Source organism: Microcaecilia unicolor, chromosome 5 (assembly GCF_901765095.1).
Source record: "Microcaecilia unicolor chromosome 5, aMicUni1.1, whole genome shotgun sequence".
Classification (NCBI taxonomy): Eukaryota; Metazoa; Chordata; class Amphibia; order Gymnophiona; family Siphonopidae; genus Microcaecilia; species Microcaecilia unicolor.
In genome coordinates, this window is record NC_044035.1 from 44042390 (window position 1) to 44064587 (window position 22198).

Below are 22198 nucleotides of genomic sequence, written 5' to 3' on the forward strand. Positions count from 1 at the left end.
CGACGGTCCATGCATGTCATGGATGTCCATGCGTCATGGTCGTCCATGTGTTGACCCATTATATATAGGGGGCAGGACGTCCATGTGCTAACTTGTCCATATATGGGATGGTCGTCCACATATGGAACTGTTCATGTAAGGACGTCCATCATGCATGGGCGTCCATATAAGGCGATGCACGTTTTCTAACAGTTATTCACTGAGATGGCGCTCCAAAGAGAACCAAAATGCTGAGAGCCTGCTTCTGGTGCACCTGTGTCTGCGGTGCCGTCGCACTTTATTTATGCACCATCACTACCTGCCTCCCAGGACTGTCTGCATACGAGCCTGGACTCATATAAGAGACCAGTTGGAAAGGTAACTGTTTGTTCGCCCCCCCCCCCCCCCCCCTGGCCTATCACGTTCCCCTCCTGTAGCTACACATATAAGAGCTCCCTCAGTAATGTAAGCACTAACTGTAGTCTGCATTCAAGGGTAATCAGTATGTGCACAAGCACATTCATTAATAGAATCAATTTACTAGAAAGGAAAAACATTCTCACTTCCCAACAATACTGCACACAAACGGTACTCTCTGTCCTCATGTCCACCTCAATGACATCACTTGTACCAATGTCATGTCCCCCCCCCCCCCCCCCCCCGTCCATGTGTCTCTACAATTTAGCCCATAGATGGGCGTCCTCATGCTGAGGACGTCCTTGCAGCCCTGTTTCGATTATTGGATTTGGGTGACCTTCTTTCACGGAGATGCCCATGTGCCTTTTGTGTCACTTTTTGGACGCCCTTCTCTTTCGAAAATGAGCCTGAAAGTCACCTTTGATGCCTTCAAAGGGATATCTAGCAGTATCATTTGTGCCAACATGATGAGCAACATTGAATGTCAGTCAATGGGCTTGATAAGTCTCCGGAAACTCTCTGCAACATCTCAGATCTTAACACCAGGTAGACAGAACACCTCCCGGTACATCAGGTTTGGTTGGCAGATCAATGTCTCTGCACCTATAAGAATGGAGGGGTTGATATTCAGGTGGCAGCAGTCAGCGTTTTGCTGAGCACTGCTAATATTATTCCTGGATATTCAATATTGGGCTATGTCTGGGCACTGGCACTGAAGATCTGGGCATATGCGGGCGGCTAAAACAAAGCTGACTGAGTGTGATATTCAGCACTGAACTGGCTACCATGAACCGCAAAAAGATAGTACATAAGTACATAAGTAGTGCCATACTGGGAAAGACCAAAGGTCCATCTAGCCCAGCATCCTGTCACCGACAGTGGCCAATCCAGGTCAAGGGCACCTGGCACGCTCCCCAAACGTAAAAACATTCCAGACAAGTTATACCTAAAAATGCGGAATTTTTCCAAGTCCATTTAATAGCGGTCTATGGACTTGTCCTTTAGGAATCTATCTAACCCCTTTTTAAACTCCGTCAAGCTAACCGCCCGTACCACGTTCTCCGGCAACGAATTCCAGAGTCTAATTACACGTTGGGTGAAGAAAAATTTTCTCCGATTCGTTTTAAATTTACCACACTGTAGCTTCAACTCATGCCCTCTAGTCCTAGTATTTTTGGATAGCGTGAACAGTCACTTCACATCCACCCGATCCATTCCACTCATTATTTTATACACTTCTATCATATCTCCCCTCAGCCGTCTCTTCTCCAAGCTGAAAAGCCCTAGCCTTCTCAGCCTCTCTTCATAGGAAAGTCGTCCCATCCCCACTATCATTTTCGTCGCCCTTCGCTGTACCTTTTCCAATTCTACTATATCTTTTTTGAGATACGGAGACCAGTACTGAACACAATACTCCAGGTGCGGTCGCACCATGGAGCGATACAACGGCATTATAACATCCGCACACCTGGACTCCATACCCTTCCTGTGTTTCATGCAGTCCTTTTTACAGTGGTCACCAACCCCCTCCCAGCATAAAAAAACAGGTTACAAATACTTTTTTGCCAGCCTGTATGCCAGCCTCAAATGCCGTACCCACCTCCATGACAGCAGAATGTGTTCTGTCCTCCGACAGCCTTTGCCTGCTTGTGATGTGGCTCTGGGGTGAGTGTGGCACCTTTTCTGTTATTTGCACTTAATTGATTTGATTTGCTTACTTTATTTTTTGTCTATTAGATTGTAAGCTCTTTGAGCAGGGACTGTCTTTCTTCTATGTTTGTGCAGCGCTGCGTATGCCTTGTAGCGCTATAGAAATGCTAAATAGTAGTAGTTTTAGTAGTAGTAATCTTAGCTACTTAAGGGCTGAATATTGGCACTTAACCAGCTAAGGGCCCATCCCACCCCCAGAATGCCCACAAAGTAGCTGGTTTCAGCCTAGGTACTAACTGGGCATTTTCAGCTGCACTATCTGGTTAAGTGCTACTATGCTATCTGGGTCTTATAAGCCGCCAAATCTTTTGCCAAGGAATTCAAGGCGGGATAACAATAAGATAAACAACTGATATAAAACATCAGGATTTAACAACTACAGTACAATATGAAAGTAAAACAAGTTAGAGCAGACTAATTACCATTAGGAAAAAAAATATGTTTCTACAGCTTTCCGAAAAGCAAATACATTATATAAAGAGTGCAACTCAATAGGCAAGCTGTTCCAAAGACGGACAGCAGAGAACAAAAACGATCCAGAAAACAGTACCTTAAAACGAATGCCTTTTATAGATGGAAAAGCCAACAGCAAGACATTACATGTTCTCGGTAAAAGCAAGTTTTTTACTAGCTTAAAACTATTCAAAAAATCAGCAGAATAAAGGCTATGTAAATATTTAAATACAAGACATATTACTTTGAATTTAATACTAGCTGAAACTGGCAGCCAGTGCAACTTTGCCAGCAATGGAGAAATCCTATATAATAATTTCCTACTCCAACGTTCTGAAGCTGACTCCCCGTGGCACTGAAGTGTTCGTAGGGTCCGTGCGGTTCGAAGGGTTCATGCTGCCTGTAAGCATCTATCTCACTGTCCCGTCCTCGCGTCCAAACATAATGACGTCGAAGGCGGAACACTGAGAGGGAAGGGGATGCAGCATAATTGCTCCCCAGTCACCGCTGGACACGCTGCTCTCTCCCTCGCCCCTCCCGAGTCGCAGCTGGACCCTGTCCCCCGGCCACAGTCCCTCTCACCCACCCTGCTCCACGATGGACACTCCCTGCAGCTGCACGCAAGGCATCCCGCCGACCTCTCTCTCCTCTCCCAGTTCGGACCCTCGACCTCCCCCTCCTCCATGATCGACTCCCTCCCGAGTCGCCATTGGACCCCTCCACCCTCTCCCATTCCAACTCACCTCGCCGCTGGACCTGGAGGATCCCACCTTCTCCCCCGCTTGCTCCTGAGTCGCCACTGCTCTCTCCCTCCCCCCTCGGAGGGAGGGAGGGGGGACCCTGAAACTCGGAGGGAGGGAGAGGGAACCTGGAACTGGGAGGGAGGGAGGGGACGACCCTGGAACTCAAGGTAAGGGAGCTATGCACCTGGGAGCAATTTGTGAAGTCCACTGCAGTGCCCCCTAGGGTGCCCGGTTGGTGTCCTGGCATGTGAGGGGGACCAGTGCACTACAAATGCTGGCTCCTCCCACAATCAAATGCCTTGGCGGCGATCTCTAACGCTGGCCCAAAGGTTGAGATTTGGGCATCCCCGACCATATTATCGAAATGAAAGATGGCCGGCCATCTTGTTTCGATAATGCGGTCGGGTATGGCACTTTACGGGGCTGGCCTTAGAGATGGCCGGCCATATAGATGGCCGGCCCCGTTCGATTATGCCCCTCCAAGTTAACCATAAGTCCTATGTATAAAGAATTGCCATAGTCTAGCAAAGACTAAACAATAGTTTTGAAATGTTTATTTAAAAAGTAGGAGTGTATCATGGATAAATGCTTAAGTTTAAAGTAAACTTTGTCTATGACATTCTTTACTTGAGGTTCCAGCACTCTTGACTCACAGTCAACCTGAAATGAAAGTCTATTGTTGACAGTGATAGATTGTGTAATAATTGAATGGTCCAAACCGAACCAGAGAACCTTTGTTTTTTCTTCATTCAATTTTAGTCTTTTGACCAATCAATTATTTTTGACACATAGGTTGTAGTCTTAGAATAACACATATCCATAGCCATATCAACAGAAACTAACAAAAAAATGTCATCAACATATGACCAAAGTTTAGCATCGGATCCCAAAGGAATTTGGCTCAATGTGCTTAAATATAAATTAATAGCATAGGGGATAGGGGAGATCCCTGAGGGACTCCATGAGAAGACTGCCAAGGGTTTGATAAAAAGTTATATTTTAGTACTGAATAATACCTTTGAGTAAGAAATGACTTAAACCACAAAAAAAACGGAGTTTGTTAAACCAAAAAATGAAAGTAAACTCAATAATAAAATAAGACATGATTTACTGCATCAAAAGAAGTAGTTGAAATATCGAACTGCAGTAGAATCATGTTTCCTCCAGTACACAAAGATTTTTTTTAACTTCAGAAGTCAGAGACAATTTCAGTACTATGAAAAGTTCTGAATCCATGTTGAGAGCTATGGAAAAGATTAAACTGTTCTATATATTTAATTGAGAACTAACTACAAATTCTATCAATTTCGTCAAAAAAAGGAATACTTGCAATTGGTTGATAGAAGTCTGTGATAAATCACCATTGTTTTGGCATTGGGGTTAATGCAATATTTCCCATATCTTCGGAAAACCAACCATTCTTTAATGTAATGTTTACAAAAGAAACGATCCAAATCCAAAACTTCAGTCGGAAGATATTTGAGTAAATAAGAAGGAAAATATCTATTGGGCAGTTAGATCGAGATAATCTATCTATATATATAAAAGGCACCACCATCTCTATATATATAAAAGGCACCACCAACGTTCTATGAAGCCTCCAGCCGGAAGTGTGAAGCGCCAGAGATATCCGGTTTCCCCGTGAGTGAAGGAAAACAGCACAGCAGGAAATCCCAGGAAACAGTGAAGGACTCAGAGGGGGGAGGGGAGAGAGATGCCCTCACTCTCTCTGTAACACAAACACAGAACAGGAGGAAACTTAACACTGAAGGACTGCACTCGAAGTGGGGAGGGGGAGGGAGAGAGGGCAGAGGGCAGGGACACACACTCCCACATGCACACTCTGAAGAAAACATTGCTAGCCCCCCCTCCCCCCCCCCCCCCCGTTTCATTTGCATCAGAAACGGGTCTTTTTTACTAGTCTGTTAAGAAGAGGAGATAACTCTGAAACAGAAACTAGATCAAAAGAAGACCAATATCTATTTACCGGATAGTAAATAGTAGTGGATGCTTGGAATGCCCTCCCGCGGGAGGTGGTGGAAATGAAAACTGTAACGGAATTCAAACATGCGTGGGATAAACATAAAGGAATTCTGTTCAGAAGGAATGGATCCTAAGGAACTTAGCCGAGATTGGGTGGCATCCACTACTATTTACTACCCGGTAAATAGATATTGGTCTTCTTTTGATCTAGTTTCTGATTCAGAGTTATCTCCTCTTCTTAACAGACTAGTAAAAAAGACCCGTTTCTGATGCAAATGAAACGGGGGGGGGGGGGAGGGGGGGCTAGCAATGTTTTCTTCAGAGTGTGCATGTGGGAGTGTGTGTCCCTGCCCTCTGCCCTCTCTCCCTCCCCCTCCCCACTTCGAGTGCAGTCCTTCAGTGTTAAGTTTCCTCCTGTTCTGTGTTTGTGTTACAGAGAGAGTGAGGGCATCTCTCTCCCCTCCCCCCTCTGAGTCCTTCACTGTTACAGAGAGAGGGATTTCCTGCTGTGCTGTTTTCCTTCACTCACGGGGAAACCGGATATCTCTGGCGCTTCACACTTCCGGCTGGAGGCTTCATAGAACGTTGGTGGTGCCTTTTATATATAGAGAGATCCTGTTCAGAAGGAATGGATCCTAAGGAACTTAGCCGAGATTGGGTGGCAGAGCCGGTGGCGGAAGGCGGGGATGGTGCTGGGCAGACTTATACGGTCTGTGCCAGAGCAGGTGGTGGGAGGCGGGACTGGTGGTTGGGAGGCGGGGATAGTGCTGGGCAGACTTATACGGTCTGTGCCAGAACCGGTGGTGGGAGGCGGGGCTGGTGGTTGGGAGGCTGGGATAGTGCTGGGCAGACTTATACGGTCTGTGCCCTGAAAAGAACAGGTACAAATCAAGGTAAGGTATACACAAAAAGTAGAACATATGAGTTTATCTTGTTGGGCAGACTGGATGGACCGTGCAGGTCTTTTTCTGCCGTCATCTACTATGTTATGTTATGTATCATCTAAATGAAAATGGGATTTTAACAAATCACAGTAAGGAAGTTTATCAAAAGAGTAGTTGTGAAGCAGCAGCTGATGGCTGAGAAATAGTCACAGATATAGAAGGTGTTAAATTAGATTTCACCAAATTAAATAATTTCCTTAGATCAGTGCCACTGAACATGCCTGGTTAGACCCTGGACAAGTGATTTAAATAGCCAGGAGCCATTTCTGGCCATTTAAATTGCTTTGACTATATTGACCCCAGAATTACCAACTGCCACCCCCCTTCGCTTTCTAATGGTCACCGATCCAACAACTTTTTGAGAATGTTGAGCTCCAAGTCCTCCTGTTTCTCAGGCGCTTTTGCCTCTTCCACGTCCAAGACTGCATACTGGTTCTTCAGTTTGTAGTAAGGTGGAGTAAGGGTGCTGATGCGGCAGAGTCTGATGATCTGTGTCCAGTTGTCCTGTTTCACTACAGTTGCCTCTTCCCTTTTACTAGAGACCCTTGATTGGTCATGGATGCTTTTCAGTCTCACCACTTCCTCTCAGTTCCTCTACTTGTTCCAGGAGGGATTCCAACTGCAGGCACCTTGCTGATGGAACCTGTCCCTCACCTTGGATCATGCTGTCCATCTGGATGGAGGCAGAAGCCTTGATGACACCGTGTTTCCCAGCCATCAGTGGCGTACAAAGAGGGGGGGGTCCGCCCCGGGTGCATGCCGCTGGGGGGGGGGGTGCTACGCGCCTGTTGTCTCTTTGTTTTCATGCTCCCTTTGCCCCAGAACAGGTTACTTCCTGTTCCGGAGCAGAGGGAGCATGAAAATGAAGAGCCGGCAGGTGCGCTGCACCCACCCCCCAGCGGCGTGCACCCGGGGGGGGGGGTGTTCTTTCGTCGGGGGATCGGGGGTTCTTTTGCCGGGGGGGGGGGGGGGGGGCGCTGCACCCGAGGGGGCGGGGCGCATCTGTGATCCGCCCCGGGTTTCAGCCCCCCTAGGAACGCCACTGCCAGCCGTACTTCAGTTGTAGGAGGATTTTGGTACCTCAGTTGGCAAGGAATTCCTCTTAGCCCACTTGTAACTGACCTCGAGCTACTACCTCCTTTATCCTAGTCATATATTATCTAGCTCAATTTATCATACACTACTAAGCCTGACTTTACGTTGTTTTACTACTGTTTTATTGAAAATTCTATTCTTAACTTTGTATTTCAAATTACTATGTAAGCCGCATTGAGCCTGCATTGTGTGGGAAAGCGCGGGGTACAAATGTAATAAATAATAATAATAATACCAAAAAAGTGTGACCTAAATTCAAATAAACAATGGATGGACCAGTCAAGCACTTGTTAACATAATAGTTTTGTTGGCTAAAAGAAATGCAAATGAGGAATGTTTTATGATGTTGAGACAGGGTGATTACCTTGTTAGTCCATTTGGGTATGTAGAAATAAAGGCCAATAAATAACCTGCAGGTGATAACCTTCATCTGTGCTATCTTAAGATATATGTGAGTTTGATTCATACACTGGTCCATCCCTGATATCAGAACAAGAGGCATCTGCTGTACTCTAAAAAAAATATAAGTAACAGTTGTTTTAGAAATGATTTTACTGGTTTACAATTTAATTATCATTCCACCCCTCAAATACGCTTTAAATGCCCTTCCAATGAAGTCTACACAGAAAAATGCATACGCACAGCAGCACACACAGAAAGGAAATGCATTTATTCAATAAAGTGTAAAATGTTTCTTGACGTGTGCACTGACACAGAACTGTATGTCTTATCTATAACTCAATCCACTTCAAATGCATTTGCAACTCAGTGAAAATCTGCTTCAAACTTAGCAGAGATTAAAAATAAAAAAAAGAAAGAAAGATGCAGCTTGGAGTCTCTGACAGCGGCAGTGCGAAGGTGTCATACTCTACTGCTTTTCTGACGTGAAGGTGGTGCCCCGGTGTTTGTCACTGGGACTTTCACGATAAAATGCAAAACCAAGAAAAGTAAAGTTACAAAAATGACAGCAGTGGGGCGAAAGTAGTAATAGAGAGGTTCAAATTCATGTGCTCTTGTTTGAAATAAACAACAAGCTGTAAGCAAGCAACTTGAGGGAGAGGGGGGGTGGGTAGAGGTTGGGGATGAAAGGAATCATATTTCATTCTGACATCACTGGTCCTCATGCATAGAAGACACTGAGGGCGGCAGTGCAGTTGCAAAAACGGCAGAGAGGTTATAACCCGTCTGTGGGCTCGTCACCACTTGTATTCTGTAAAGACACCCAGAGGGCTTTAATGCAAGGACGGCAACGCTGGGGAAGTAGGACTCCGACCCCAAAGGAGTTTCTTAAATAAGGTTGCAAGGTAAGCACTCGTTTTGTTAAAAGGTGCAGTGCTGGAGGTTTCTGAAGCTGCAACCCACTTGTTACCTAAAGCTTAGCCGCTCCCCCCCCCCCCCCCCCCCCCCCCTCATCTATGTACAGCAGACGGATGAAGTCCCAACATTTCAGCAAAAGAATAGGATGTTTTCCTTCTGGGATCTGCGGCCATGCATAAAAGAACATGCACTTTTTGCGGTCTTGATTGCACCCTGTAGTAACTATCAATTCTTTGTAGCGTTCGCTAGCTGATGGCAATATGCAGGGCTTGCAACTTCTAATTTCATGTTTTCCTAAGCACATTTCATACGCTTTTGGTCCCCCTCCCTCCTTTTCTTTGCCTGTATTTGAAATGTGTGAACTTAAAGAATTACCCATTTGCAGAACCTATATCCCATAGTGTTACTACGCGTAAACAATCCACAACAGGGCTGCAGCATCTATCATAAGTACCCTGGCTTGGGGCAGAAAAGTAAGGGCCAAGTTTCAAATGTTTAAGTGACGTGCAGGAGTAGCCAGGTGGTTAGTGTAGTTGTACTTTGATCCTAGGGAACTGGGTTGGAGTCCCACTGCAGCTCCCTGTGACTCTGGGCAAATCACTTACTTAACCTTCTATTGCCCCAGGTACAAATAAGTCCCTGTATATACCATGTAAACCACTTTGAATGTAGTTGCCAAAGGCAGTATATCAAGGCCTGTTCCCCTTTGAAGTGAGGAAAAAGCGTTATTTCGGTACATCAATTTTACAGTCTGTCCCATTTTGTGTACTATGGAGGGTAAAGGGCCATGGATTTGTTATATCATTTTTTCTGTGATTCAACCAAAGTGGTTTATATATATTATGCATAAGTGCTAGCGCTGTGGGTGCTTGAGCAGCTCCAGTATTGAGCAGATGCCTTCATTTTGTCCAAGAAGGAGGGTAATTTGTAATGGATTTAGCACCCCTAATCATTTTTGAAAAGTTGGCTCATGATTATATGCAGCTAGGAGGAGGAGGAGGTGGAGATAATGGAGTAGCCCAGTAGTCAGTGCAGCAGACCCCAATCCAGGGGAACTGGACTCAATTCCCACCCATAAGTACATAAGTATTGCCAAACTGGGAAAGACCAAAGGTCCATCGATCCCAGCATCCTGTTTCCAACAGTGGCCAATCCAGGTCACAGATACCCAGCAAGATCCCCAAAATGTACAAAGCATTTTATACTGCTTATCCCAGAAATAGTGGACTTTCCCCAAGTCCATTTAATAACGGTCTATGGACTTTTCCTTTAGGAAGCCGTACAAACCTTTTTTAAACTCTGCTAAGCTAACCGCCTTTACCACATTCTCTGACAACGAATTCCAGAGTTTAATTACACGTTGAGTGAAGAAATATTTTCTCCAATTCATTTTAAATTTACCCCACATTACCCCAGGTATAAGTAAGTACCCATATATACCATGTAAACCACCTTGAATGTAGTTGCAAAAAACCCCACAGAAAGGTAGTATATCTAGTCCCTTTCACCATCCTCTCTGTCCCTAGTGGACTCACAACCTATATTTTGTACCTGGGGCAGTGGAGGGTTCAGTAAGTTAGTTATTTATTTATACATTTGATAATAAGTTCATGGGGTCAGTGGGTGAGCTCTCCTGATCTGAATGTTTGGGATGGTGAAGGTTGCTGTTTACAGGGAGAAGCTTTATTCCATATGTAAATAATGGCATGTACACGTGTATACTGCACACACGTGCAAGCACCAATTATACAAAGCTGCTATTAACCCGTGGAAACCACACTACATATAGATTGCAAGGGTGTGTGGTTTGGGTGGGACGTGGGCAGATCCAAAATCAACAGTGCATTTCCCACTTCACAAAGGGATAATATTACACATCGGCTTTTACAGCTACACAACAGTATTTTTGTGTTTAACAAAAGTGATCATTTTGGCCAGAGGGATTAAGGTATGGATGGGCAGACCTCATCTGTTCTTTATCTGCCTTCATTTTTCTCTGTCTCTCTGTTTAAGGGAGTCGATCTCTCTAATCCCAGGCAGTGTTTGACCACTTCCAAAATGAAACCATGTTAGAGTAGCAGGCTCACAAGGTAATGCATGGTGGGATAAACACAGAGAATCACTATATAGAAAAAAGGACGAAGCCCAATTAAAACTAAGCATTGATTTCATAACTGGACTGAGGTTTGATGGCAGCTTCAGAGGTTGGGAAGTAAGACCAACGCCGGGCAGACTTCCATGGCCCCGAGTCCTACGAATGGCAAAATCATCAGCATCAAAGCTGGAGTGGGCTTTGATGACAATCAAGTAGTTTGGAAGTAGGGCTGATGCTGGGTAGACCTCTACGGTCTGTACCCTAAAATTGACAGGGGGAGATAGAGATTAAAGTGTTCCTTTTCAAAGCACATAGTCTTACAAAGTTACATAGGGCCTCTTTTACTAAGGCATGCTAGTGTTTTTAGTGTCCATGGACGTCGCTAACGTTTAACATACCCTAAATATTAGCATGCTTTAGTAAAGGACCCCCATAGTAACATATGTAACTTTGTAAGTCGATGTGCTTTGAAAATGAGCCTCTAAGTACTCCAGTGTTTAATCTTGAAGTGGAACCTGTGCGGAGCAGGGGTGTAGCTAGTTGGGGCCACAGAGGCATGGGCCCCCACAGATGAAGCCCTGGCCCCCTCTACTTTTGACCCCCCCCCGCTGACGACCCTCCCCTGCCACTTTGGACCTCCTCCCGCCGCCGACCCTCACCCATCGCCGCCACCAGGTACGTTTGCTGGCGTCCTGCATGCACGTCCTGCACGGGGCTACATACAGGACGTGCACGGAAGACGTCAGGAGTCAGAAACAGATCAACAGCGAAGGTGCAGGAGTCGACCGGCGCTGAAGATGACTTTGGCTGGCGGGAGTTGGGGCCCCCCGCCAGCAAAGGTACCTTGCGGCGACGGGGAGGGTCAGCGGGGGGGGGGGGGGGTCAACGGTAGGAGGGGGTCAAAAATGGCGGGGGGGGGGGGGGATCGGTGGCTGGGGGAGGCAGCCACCTCGGGCTCTGGACCCCTCTCCCGCCGAGGTCTGGCTATGCCCCTGGTGCGGACTGCCAGATTCAACTCTGGCCACCTGGTTGGGCAGACTGGATGGACCGTGCAGGTCTTCATCTGCTGACATTTACTATGTTACTGTGTAATTGGAAGAACTCACGTGGTTTGTGAAATGGGGAACCTTCACATTTACATGTTGGCACTTAGAATCCTAATCAAAGTAGTGGTGGTGGAATCTAAATCACTCTGAAGTAACTTCTCACTAACAGATCCACACTTAGCAATGATAGCAGGAGACATTTGACGGCAGAGATTTGGAATAATGCAGTTCTGAAAGAAAAGAGCAGCGTGAGCGGTTGATACGACCAGATTCAGCTAAGTACATTAAGAATTGGATTGTATGATTCTATGACTCATTGGCTATATGTGAATGTTAATCTGAACCGATGAGGGGCATTTAAAGTGTGTGGTTAGTACTTAGGAGCATGCACCGATTAGTAACGTGTCCTTAAAATAGAAGGTTTTTGCCAACGATGAGGAACAGATCATTTGACCAATATTTAGGTCAGTTTTGATCGCTTTGGCTCATTAGACCCGTGGGTCTTGAGTGCCTTGAGGCTTTTCCTTCTCACAATGGACAATTGAGTTTTTGTCTCCTGCTATCATTGCTAAGTGCGGATCTTTTAGTGAGAAGTTACTTCACGTTGGCACTTAAACAAGTTGTGAATTCACCATTTCCATGTGTAAGATGCCGGGTTTGTGCCGTTCATATTTTCTCAGTGTCCATATCTGTAAACTGGCTGGTCCTCTGCACATCCCAGTAAACACATGTGCACACCAGTATGCATTTTTGAAAAGGCTCGACGTCAGCAGAGCTTCTTCTAAAATAACATGGGAATCGTGTAGCTCATTACTTCGATGTCTCAGTTCCAGTCTCTATGTTCCGTTTAAAAGGGGCCTTCACGTCAAATTTCTGTCAAGAGGAATTTTATCAGTCTGTGTTGCAAAGTCAAGCAGATCCACCTGAGTCTGTAAAAAGTACTTACCGCACCCCTGTGTTACCTGCTTGTGTAAGTATAATTATGCCTTTATTAGCCCTGTGCTGTGAGCCTAGTCAGTGCTCTGCAACGATCACAATGCAACTTGAAAACTTCAGCAATTAATAAATGTTCATTTTCACTTCAGCTATTTGCTATTCAACTTCAGCTTCAATCAGAGAGCAAGCTCTGTGGAACTAGCTCCAACTGGGCCCAACGCTGTAATATGTAGCAGTAAATCTTCTTTACTGAAATCTTTTTTTTTTTTATTTTCAGTGCCTGTAGGCCATTGGCTTTAAATGCTGCCAGACTGTTGTTGATATTCTTTTCCTGTCAGAAAAGTCGTGGAACAATCCCCAGCTTTGAATCGGGGGTTCTGCAATACTCACTAACTTCATGCAGCTTCCCTTTACTTGGGGTCAGAGTTCAGTTAAATATACAATGGTGTAATATATACAGTGCTCGATCAATGAGTGAACCACCCTTGCATAGTTTTCACATTCTGCAGTCAGTTTTTGTAAATCCTTAAGGGACCTATTTACTAACAATGTGCATGAAGAAATATTGGCAACTAGACTCCTAAATAAAATATGTTGGGTAGTTCATACTGTTTTTCAAAAGTAGACTTTAACTGGCCGATAGTCAAAGCAATTTACTACTACTACTACTTAACATTTCTAAAGCGCTACTAGGGTTACGCAGCGCTGTATAATTTAACATGGAAGGACAGTCCCTGCTCAAGGAGCTTACAATCTAAAAGACAGGTGTACAATCTAAAGACAAGTGTGGAGTCCGTCTGATAGGGAATACTATATTTCTCGAAAGGTTAGGTGCCGAAGGCAGCATTGAAGAGGTGAGTTTTAAGCAGAGATTTGAAGATGGGTAGGGAGGGGGCTTGGCGTAGGGGTTGAGGAAGATTGTTCCAGGCATAGGGTGAGGCAAGGCAGAATGAGCGGAGCCTGGAGTTGGCAGTGGTGGAGAAGGGTACTGAAAGGAGGGATTTGTCCTGTGAGCGGAGGTTACGGGTGGGAACATAGGGGGAGATGAGGGTGGAGAGGTAGTGAGGAGCCGCAGACCGGGTGCATTTGTAGGTAAGGAGTAGAAGCTTGAATTGTATGCGGTAACTGATCAGAAGCCAGTGAAGTGACTTGAGGAGAGGGGTGGTGTGAGTATATCGGTTCTGGCGGAATATAAGACGTGCGGCAGCGTTCTGAACGGATTGAAGGGGGGATAGATGGCTAAGTGGGAGACCGGTGAGGAGTAGGTTGCAGTAGCCAAGGCGAGAGGTAATGAGAGCGTGGACGAGAGTTCGTGTGGTGTGCTCAGATAGGAAAGGGCGAATTTTGCTGATGTTGAAGAGGAAGAAGCGACAGGTCTTGGCAGTCTGTTGGATGTGCACAGAGAAGGAGAGGGAGGAGTCGAAGATGACTCCGAGGTTGCGAGCAGATGGGACGAGGAGGATGAGGGTGTTATCAACTGAGATAGAGAGTGGAGGAAGAGGAGAAGTGGGTTTAGGTGGAAAGACGAGGAGCTCGGTTTTGGACATGTTCAGCTTCAGGTGGCGGTTGGACATCCAGGCAGCAATGTCAAATAAGCAGGCCGATACCTTGGCCTGGGTCTCCGCGGTGATGTCTGGTGTGGAGGAGAGGCTCCGGCCCATTTAAATTGCTCCTGGATGCCAAACCAGGAGCTGAATTTGGGCTCTGATTGGCCCCCAAAAAGTGAGCAGGTCATGGGTAGTACAGGGGGCGGTGCTGGGAGGAGTCAGGGGTTATGTGGTCGCTGGCAATATTCAGTTCCAGGACCTTCATAGCTAAGCGGGTGAATTTAGGACAGCTCTGCATAAAGAAATACTGCTGTTTCCCTCTGAAACCACCCAAAACAGTCCCCCCCCAGCCTTGTGACAGGAAGAACCCCTCCCCCTGGGCCTACTTTACACAAGTACATAAGTATTGCCATACTGGGAAAGACCAAAGGTCCATCAAGCCCAGCATCCTGTTTCCAACAGTGGCCAATCCAGGTCACAAATACCTGGCAAGATCCCAAAAAAGTACAAACCATTTTATACTGCTTATCCCAGAAATAGTGGATTTTCCCCAAGTCCATTTAATAATGGTCTATGGACTTTTCCTTTAGGAAGCCGTCCAAACCTTTTTTAAACTCCGCTAAGCTAACCGCCTTTACCACATTCTCTGGCAATGAATTCCAGAGTTTAATAACACGTTGAGTGAAGAAACATTTTCTCCGATTCGTTTTAAATTTACTACATTGTAGCTTCATCGCTAACCCCTAGTCCTAGTATTTTTGGAAAGCGTAAACAGATGCTTCACATCTACCCCTTCAACTCCACTCATTAATTTATTGCCCTCCCTGGTGATCCAATGGGGCCAGGAGCGAGGCCCACTCACGCCTGCCTTTTACGGTAGCCTCACAAAATGGCTGCTACAACCTCATGATATTTATATAGTACTGTGAAGCAAGTTGCCAGACACTGTGGCAGCCATTTTCTTGAGGCTGCCACAAAGAGCAAGAGCGAGTGGGCCTCACTCCTGTGTTCATTACCCCCACTGAACCACCAGTGAGCTAATGTAGGCCTGGGGGGGGCTACTGAGGCTGGAGAGAGGGGGATCTTCCTGTTGCAGGCTGGGGAGGAGTGGCCTAGTGGTTAGTGTGGTGGACTTTGATCCTGAGGAACTGAGTTCGATTCCCACTTCAGGCACAGGCAGCTCCTTGTGACTCTGGGCAAGTCACTTAACCCTCCATTGCCCCATGTAAGCTGCATTGAGCCTGCCATGAGTGGGAAAGCGCGGGGTACAAATGTAACAAAAATAAAATAGATACTATTGGAGATTCTACATGGAATGTTGCTATTCCACTAGCAACATTCCATGTAGAAGGCTGCGCAGGCTTCTGTTTCTGTGAGTCTGACGTCCTGCACGTGTGTGCAGGACGTCAGACTCACAGAAGCAGAAGCCTGCATGGCCACATTGGTGGAATAGCAACATTCCATGTAGAATCTCAAATAGTAGCAACAGTGAAGGAGTGGCCTAGTGGTTAGGGTGGCAGACTTTGGTCCTGAGGAACTGAGTTTGATTCCCACTTCAGGCACAGGCAGCTCCTTGTGACTCTGGGCAAGTCACTTAACCCTCCATTGCCCCATGTAAGCCACATTGAGCCTCCCATGAGTGGGAAAGTGCAGGGTACAAATGTAATAAATAAATAAAGAAGGGCTAATTTGGGGGGAGGGGGTTTCAGAGGGAATCAGCAATATTTTATTTTATGCGGCTCTTGGCCAATATTCATTTCAATATTCTGTTTTATGTGGGCCCAGGCTGAATATTGACTGGGACCTGCATAAGATTCAACTGCCAGCACCTAACCAATTAGGCCCAGATATTCATGGATATTTATTTTTGTAACACCGGTGTGTACCCGGTGGTAATCGGGCAGTGCCGCACGCTGCCTGTTATTGCCGGGTTAGCGCGGGAGCCCTCACCACCACCTCAATGGGTGGCAGTAAGGGCTCCCCCCCAAAATGGCTGCTCGGCAAGTGCTTTACTTGGCACATGGCCATTTCCTGTAGAAAAGCAAGACCTACCTTTTACCCGCTGCGGAAGGAGGCCTCGGCATTCATCAAACACATGTGCTGACGCCAGCACAGGCCCCCTTTTATTTATTTATTTATTTATTTTAAAGCATTTATATCCCACATTTTCCCACCCATGGGCAGGCCCAATGTGGCTAACAGTAATCTACAGAACTCATACAACTGTTCTACAACATACAATCAACAACATGGAAGTGAAAGAGACAAGGGATTAATAGCAAAGGTGGGAAAATGTGGAAAGAGTAAGTTAATTCAATAGGTAGCGATGCGGGGCGGGTCTGGAGCCTAAGCTTTTCCAAATAAGAAGGTCTTAAGATATTTTTTGAAGGTCGGATGATCAGGGGTAATTTTTACAACTTTAGGTAGACCATTCCACATTTGTGCGCTAATATAGGAAAAGGTGGAGGCGTAGGTGGTTTTATACTTGAGGCCGCTATAGACTGGGTAATGCCGCAGCTTGGTAAAAGGGGCCCTTTAGTTGTGTCCATTTGCACCTCTTGGGTCCCGATATGAACTATGTTTCGTGGTGGAGCTTTCTCAAAGAACCCAGGGGGTCTTTCACTAAAGAAATTAAACCAAAATTAGGGATAAACAAACTGTTACTATTCTTCAAAATATATATAAAACCTTAATTACTAAGAATAGATTATTGTCAATTAAATATCAAATTCTGTTTATTACCATAACCGTTACACACTATTAATATTTTAAAGTATATCATTCTCCACAACATTATTAAAGTATAACCTCTAACAAATCACGTCTTCCTGATAAATTATGGCGAAACACAGCCCTGTGTAGAGCTGTAAGATACGTTGAACAAAGATCTTCATTGGGATAACATATTGGAGAAACACAAAGATTGTTTGAACTGCAATGATTAAGCACCTCGGTGGTTATTGACAATCGGTTTGATCACGAGTGATTTGAGGAAAAATATAACACAGAACGACGTGGACACATTGTTCATTTCTCCACAAGGATTACAAATATCAAGTTCCTCCTCGGATTATGACTTTGGATATTACAAGAAGTTGTGAACAATAATTTATCAGGAGGACATGCGATTTGTATGAAGAAAGGCTAAGACGGTTAGGGCTCTTCAGCTTGGAGAAGAGGCGGCTGAGGGGTGATATGATAGAAGTCTACAAAATAATGAGCGGAGTAGAGCGGACAGATGTGAAGCGATTGTTTACACTTTCTAACAATAATAGAACCAGGGGACATAAGTTGAAGCTAGAATGTGGTAGATTTAAAACAAATAGGAGAAAGTTTTTCTTTACTCAGCGCGTAGTTACACTCTGGAACTCGTTGCTGGAGAATGTAGTGACAGCAGTTGGCCTTCCTGAATTTAAAGGGGGTTTGGCAGATTCCTGAAGGAAAAGTCCATTGAACATTATTAATTTAAATTTTTGTTTTGTTTTTGGGTTTTTGCCGGGTTCTTGAGGCCTAGATTGGCCACTGTCGGAGACAGGATGCTGGGCTTGATGGACCCTTGGTCTTCTCCCAGTATGGTGGTGCTTATGTTCTTATGTACCTTAATAATGATGTGGAGAATGATATATGTTAAAATATTAATAGTGTGTAACGGTTATGGTAATAAATAGAATTTGATATTTAATTGACAATAATCTATTCTTAGTAATTAAGGTCTCTTATTAAAGACTAGCTCGAGTTATTTGCAGCAGGGCCCATTTTATTCCTATGGGCCCTGCTGCAGATAACTCGAGCTAAGCTTTAGTAAAAGACCTCCCCAATCGACAAATGCCTCAGCTGTGTGAAACCTCTGAAAGCAAAAGTAATTGTAATAGAATTGCAATAATGTCTTCAACACACACTAAAAAAGCCAAAAAAAACCAGTTTTAATGAATCTTCCAGGCAAAGAAATGACAGGAAACAATACCTCACAGCAAACTACTCATGTTTACAGAAATGCCAGGTGAACCAGAAGAGGAAACGGTGTGGAAGATGGTTGAGTCGCTAGATAGAAAAAATGTCTAAATTGTTCCCTATTTACAATCATTGTGGATATTTCTTTTGTTGTTTTACACATACAGCATAGACAGACACAGACAGACAGACAGACAGACATATATGTACACATACAACACACACACATATACACACATGCAGAAATGAAGTACATACCCTCAAAGACAAATCATAGACTCTGGCAGGCTCACAGAAGCAAAACACGGAAACGCATAAACAAACGGAACAGATAGAGGGTTTGGAAATGATTCCATAGAGAGGCTGTGCATGCTTTGTCCATCACTTCTCCTCCCTCCATTGCTACCACACCCCTCTCCCTAACTGAGAGGCCCTTTTACTAAGCCACATAAGCGTCTATGCGCGCCCAACGTGTGCCAAAATGGAGTTAACGCACGGTTACTGCGTGGCTCTTGCGGTAATTTCATTTTTGCCGCGCATCCGATATGTGCGGCCAAAATAATTTTCTGTCATGCTTATTGGACGCGCACCAAGTGGCATTTGGCGCGCATAGGTCATTACCGCCCGGCTATCACGTGAGACTTTACCGCTAGGTCAGTGGCTGGTGGTAAAGTCTCAGATCCAAAATGGGTGCACGTCCATTTTTGGTAAAAATAAAGAAAAGGCCTTTTTTACAGGTACGCTGAAAAATGATTCTGTGCGTGCCCAAAACCCACGCTTACACTACCGCAGGCCATTTTTCAGCGCACCTTAGTAAAAGGATCCCTGAGGCTTTTTTCTTCAAAAATATATTTAACAGAAGTTATATGGATAATAATGATACGGACTCATGAATATTGTTCCAAGAGTTATATGAAGTCTAAATAAATCCTATAAAAGATGAGTAAAAATACTTTCAAATTATTTTATTAATTCCAGTTTGTTATATTTGAGTCACCTTGTACCTTTTGCCATATGAAAGTGCACCCTGTGGTTAAACAGTAAAATCCATCCTTTTAAATCTGTTGACAGTAACATCTAATGGTTTTTTGATATACTGTTGCACTTAATTTCATGTTATTATTCTTTCCAAATCAATAAACCTACTCTCCCATCTCTCCACCAGATCAAAACCACACACAGAAGGAGCAATCCCACGAGCCAAACTCCCCATTGCTTCTCCATTTACATTATTAAGAAAAATAAAATCACGAGTGGAGTGAAACGGAGTAAACTCAAATTGGTTATTTACTCTTTCATAAAATATGGAAAGTAGGGGACGCTCAATGAAGTTACTAAGTAGCACGTTTAAAATAAATTGGAGAGAATGTTTTTTCTACTCAGCACACAATTAAGCTCTGGAAATCATTGCCAGGGGATATGGCAAAAGCAGTTAGCATAGCTCAGCTTAAAAGAAGTTTGGACAAGTTCCTGAAAGTCCATGAACTGTTTTTACTCAAGTAGACTTGGGCAAAGTCACAACTTATTCCTGGGTATAGGCAGCATGGAATGGATGTATTTCTTGGCATCCTGTCAAGTTCCTGTGACTTGGGTTGGCCACTGTTGAAAACAAAGTACTGGGTTTGATAGATGTTTGGTCTGAGCCAGTAAGGCAATTCTTATTTTAAGCTCCTGCTGTTTTAAAATACTGTACAGAAAAAATAAATATAATTCTTTAAAAAAAATGTAAATGTGTTTCTAATTAATTTGTTGCCACTTTAAGACAAGACATTCAGGGGCAGACTGCAGGAAAATATCAGCCTAGGGGATTGTATTCCTTCATACCAGCCTATGGGGTATCAGTTGAGACTGAGATCTCATAATCCCTAGATCTACATCAAGAAAAGTTTCCCCATCTCTTGCTTTAGCAGACCTGAATGCAGAAACAAGGCACAGCAAGATTATCCAGTGAAAGACATCCACCTGTTATTGAGGCCACAGTCCGGCCGATAGTCAAAGCAGTGACGATCCTAGTTCGGCTGCCACCCGGGGTGGATCGCCGATGCGCACCCCCCCCCCCCCCCCCAGGTACAGTACGACATTCCCCCCTGGGTGCATTCTTGGCTGCCGGGAGCAGCCGCGCGGCTCTCGGCTCCGCTGGCTCCCTGCTCCCTCTGCCCCGGAACTACTACTACTACTATTTAGCATTTCTATAGCGCTACAAGGCATATGCAGCGCCGCGCAGCTCTCGGCTCCGCTGGCTCCCTGCTCCCTCTGACCCGGAACAGGAAGTAACCCGTTCTGGGGCAGAGGGAGCAGGGAACCAGCGGAGCCGACAGGCACATGGCTGCTCTCTGCACCCCTCCAGTGGCGTGCACATGGGGCGGACCGCCCCCACCGTCCCGCCCTTGGCACGCCGCTGAGTCAAAGCAAGTTAAGTAGCCTGGAACGGCCGCTGACTGGTTAACTCGCTTACTGGTGGCTGTCCGATCATTTTCAGTGGCACTTAACCAGTTATCTTTGCTGAAAATGACCAGTTAGCGTCGAAGTGCAAGCTGGCTATGTCGGGGGTGTTTTGGGGACGGAGTCCAGTTAGCTCCTGATATTCAGAGCTTATCGGCCAGTATTAGCACATAAATAAGACTGCTTAAATAGCTGTCCTATTTTTATACGCTAATGAATATCGAGTAAACTGGGCATGCTCTAGCCAGCTTTAAAAAAATGCCGGCGACCGGTTATGACCCAGCTTTAAATATCCGAGTTTAACTCCAGCGGTGGACATTGGGGAGTGGCCTAGTGGTTAGGGTGGTGGACTTTGGTCCTGAGGAACTGAGTTTGATTCCCACTTCAGGCACAGGTAGCTCCTTGTGACTCTGGGCAAGTCACTTAACCCTCCATTGCCCCATGTAAGCCGCATTGAGCCTGCCATGAGTGGGAAAGTGTGGGGTGCTAATGTAACAACATTAACAGCGCTGGCTGAGTACCAGTGTTTTTTAAAATGCCGTCCAGAGTGGGAAAAAAAATCCAGTTCAGGGACAGTATCTGGATAGGGCTACCATTGCACATCTGGATACAGCAGTGCCAGGCTGGCATTATCTGGATAGCAGTCATATTCGGTTGCTATCTGGGTAACTTATCTGGATAGGACTTAGAACAGCTACCTAGGTAAATTCCCCTGGATTCCATATAGGTTACCCAAAGTTGGGCATCCGGATTTGGGCGTGGAGCCTGGTGCGCAGGGCCAGCGTTAGGTGTGTGTGTGTGGGGGGGGGGGGGGGAAACAGAGCAGCTGCACTGGGCCCCACAGCTCCAGGGGGTCCCCATGGTCTGGGCATCCCCTTCTCTCCAATACAGTCCGCCTCCTCCTCCCTTCCCGATCTTCTTAAAAAATGTATTTCCCTTCTCAGAGGGGCCCCAGAGTGGCAGCCACTCTCACAAGCTGCCTCTGGCTGTCTGGAAGTTTCCCTCTCTGCCGTGATCCGCCTCCTTTTGATACATGCTGAGTTCTCCTTTAGGAACTGTAAACAAGAAATTAAAACCTGGCTATTCAAACAAGCATTTGACATAACTAGCAGTTAAACATGGACTACCTGCTCACCAATTCTTTTCCCTGACCTTTCCTCCCTCCCTTCTCTAGTCCCTGTTCCTTTCCTCTTCTGTCCCTGGTACATATGTGACTCTTGACTGAATGTATTATCTTTCCTATCATAAGCTGTAGTTCTTTTTTTTTCACATTGCTATAAATTATAATTTTATTTATTGGGATTTATTAACTGCCTTTATGGAGAGATTCATAAAGGCAGTTTTAGTCTGTAAATCGCCTGGATCTGCCAGTTAGGTAAGGCGCTATAGCAAACCTCAATAAATATAAACATATACTTGACCCATAGGTACAAAATGGGCAGCACAGCATTTATTGTGTGGTAATTTAATTAGCATGCGTTGAACTTTCGTAAAAGAGCTCCTAAGTGCGCCTGGATTACGGGGTCCTTGTACTAAGGCA

The 22198-nt window shown here is 45.3% G+C and overlaps 1 protein-coding gene across 1 annotated transcript in view; it reads left to right on the forward strand.

Moving 5' to 3' along the window:
• Positions 1-8489: 8489 nt before the first annotated feature.
• KAZALD1 (Kazal type serine peptidase inhibitor domain 1) overlaps positions 8490-22198 on the forward strand; it is a 68634-nt gene continuing 54925 nt past the window's right edge. Inside the window, exon 1 of the mRNA XM_030202847.1 lies at positions 8490-8628. The gene's annotated coding sequence lies outside the window, so the exon portion shown is untranslated. The remainder of the gene's footprint in view (positions 8629-22198) is intronic.